The sequence below is a fragment of the Capsicum annuum genome, chromosome 7, assembly GCF_002878395.1.
Source record: "Capsicum annuum cultivar UCD-10X-F1 chromosome 7, UCD10Xv1.1, whole genome shotgun sequence".
Taxonomy (NCBI): Eukaryota; Viridiplantae; Streptophyta; class Magnoliopsida; order Solanales; family Solanaceae; genus Capsicum; species Capsicum annuum.
In genome coordinates, this window is record NC_061117.1 from 16,937,516 (window position 1) to 16,940,458 (window position 2,943).

Genomic DNA, 2,943 nt, shown 5'->3' on the forward strand with positions numbered 1-2,943 from the left:
CTTAGATGATCATAATAATTAATTAGGGGTGATATAGTAAAATCACGATTGAAAAAGCGAAACAGACATGTCTTAAATGACTCACAACAACTAAATAAAAGTGATATATCAAAATTACTATAAAAAATACTTGTGAAAAAAATTTAAGTGGACCTCATATAAGATGTCAAGTTAATTTAAAATATAAGATTTAATTTATCATTTTATATCCATTTTGCCTTTTCATTAAATATTATTAATTTTTAATACTTAGATGATTTATAATAATTAATTAATGGTAATATTTGGTAAAATTATGATTGAAGCAACTGAAACAGACATGTCATAAATATTTATTTTACCTTTTTATTAAATATTATTAAAATTTTTAATACATGAATAACTTATAATAATTAATTAGGGGTGGTATAATAAAATCACAAAGGGAAAAGCTAAAGCAAGCAGCTGAAGTAAGCATGTTGACGGCCAACTGTCTGCTTCCTTTCCTTTTCCTCTTATTAGATAGTAATTTTTTAATATATAAATAACTTATAATAATTAATTAAGGGTGATATAATAAAATTACGGAGGAAAAAACTGAAACAGGCATGTTGATGGTCAACTATAATGATATGGCAACACTTATAAAATGTAGCCTATAGCATTAAAGAGCACGTTTTAGAAGCGTTGCAGAACTTATTGAGGCTTAAAACTAAAACTTAAGGCCACATTTTAAAAGTATGCCCAAAACTATTTTAGGCAACACTTTACAAGTGTTGTCTAGATGTAGTGTGGCCTTAGGACAAAAATGTTGTAATGAGACAAGAATAATTTTCTATTGAAGGTATGAAAAGTGGGGTCAAAGGTATTCGGCCAATTTTGATTATTCTACATTGAACGCGCCGAGCTTGTACGCAAACTATATATTGGAGCCCGTGCCAGCACGAGTCCAATGTGCTACTTTTCAGATATTATATGTTATTTTTTTGTCTTAGTTTATACGACGTTGATGAAATATTTGAGAAAGTCAATCAAATTTGTTATATATAGTTTTAGATTTTCTAAGTTGTTAATTATATTATGATTTATATGACTTTCAACGTAATTTTCAGGTAATATCCCTTTATCCTAATTAATATGGCATCGATAATTATAATATATAATATTTACGTGTATGCTTGATGTAAGCCTGTCAAGTGGGCGGCCCACTAAAGGACCCGTCCCGGTAAGCCCTAGGGATTTAGGGTTCCGGGTCCCGGGCCGATTATTTTTTTAATTTGTTCCCGGTTAACCCGGCTCGAATCAAACCCGGTTCAGGCCCGCCGATTAACCAACTCAGCCCGAAATTATTTTTTTTTTGTGGGGGGGGGGGGGGGGGGGGGGGGGGGGGGTTGTAATGCATATGTATTGTAGTATATTTAATTTAAAGTATTACATATATATAGAATAGAGTGTATATATGTGAATATATTTTCTATAGACATGTATATTTAACGTATACATGTGTATATGTTTTATAAATTAGTATATAACTATATCTATATATATTGTAATGTATATATATTGTAGTATATTTAATTTAAAGTATTACATATACATTGAATAGAGTGTATATATGTGAATATATCTTCTATAGACGTGTATATTTAACGTATATATGTGTATATATTTTATAAATTAGTATATAACTACATCTATATAAATTGTAATGTATATATATTGTAGTATATTTTATTAGTAGTAGTATATATATATTGAATGGTGCATATACATGTGTATATATCTTCTATAGATGTGTATATTTGATGTATACATGTGTATATGTTTTATAAATTAGTATATAACTATATATATAATTATATATTGTAGTATATATATATATATATATTATAGTATATTTTATTTAAAGTAGTACATATATATTGAATGGTACGTATATATATGTATATATCTTCTATAAACGTATATATTTAACGTATACATGCGTATATATTTTATAAATTAGTATATAACTATATATATAGTGTGTGCATATATTGTAGTGTATATGTATTGTAGTATATTTTATTTAAAGTAGTACATATTTTGAATGGTAGGTATATGTGTGCGTATATCTTCTAAAGTAGTATATATTTTACGTATACGTGTGTATATGTTTTATAAATTACTATATAACTATATATATAGTGTGTGTATATATTGTAGTGTATATAGATTGTAATATATTTTATTTATAGTAGTACATATATATTGAATGGTGCATATATATGTGTATATATCTTCTATACACGTATATATTTAACGTGTACATGTGTATATATATTATAAATTAGTATATAACTATATATATATATGTATGTATGTATTGTTGTATATTTTATTTAAAGTAGTACATATATATTGAATGTTGCATAAATATGTGTATATATCTTCTATAAACATATATATTTAACGTATATATTGTATATTTTTTATAAATTAGTATATAACTATATATATATATTTATATTGTAGTATATATATATTGTAGTATATTTTATTTAAGGTAGTACATATATATTGAATGGTGGGTATATATGTGTATATATCTTCTATAGACGTATATATTTAACGTATATATGTGTGTATGTTTTATAAATTAGTATATAACTATATATATATATATATATATTGTAGTAGATATATATATTGTAATATATGTTTTACTTAAGGTAGTACATATATATTGAATGGTGCGTATATTTGTGTGTATATCTCCTATAGACATGTATATTTAATGTATACATGTGTATATATTTTATAAATTAGTATATAACTATATATATTGTAGTATATATGTGTATATATCTTCTATAGACGTATATATTTAATGTACACATGTGTATATGTTATATAAATTAGTATATAACTATATATATATATATATATATATATATATATATATATATTGTAGTATATATATAT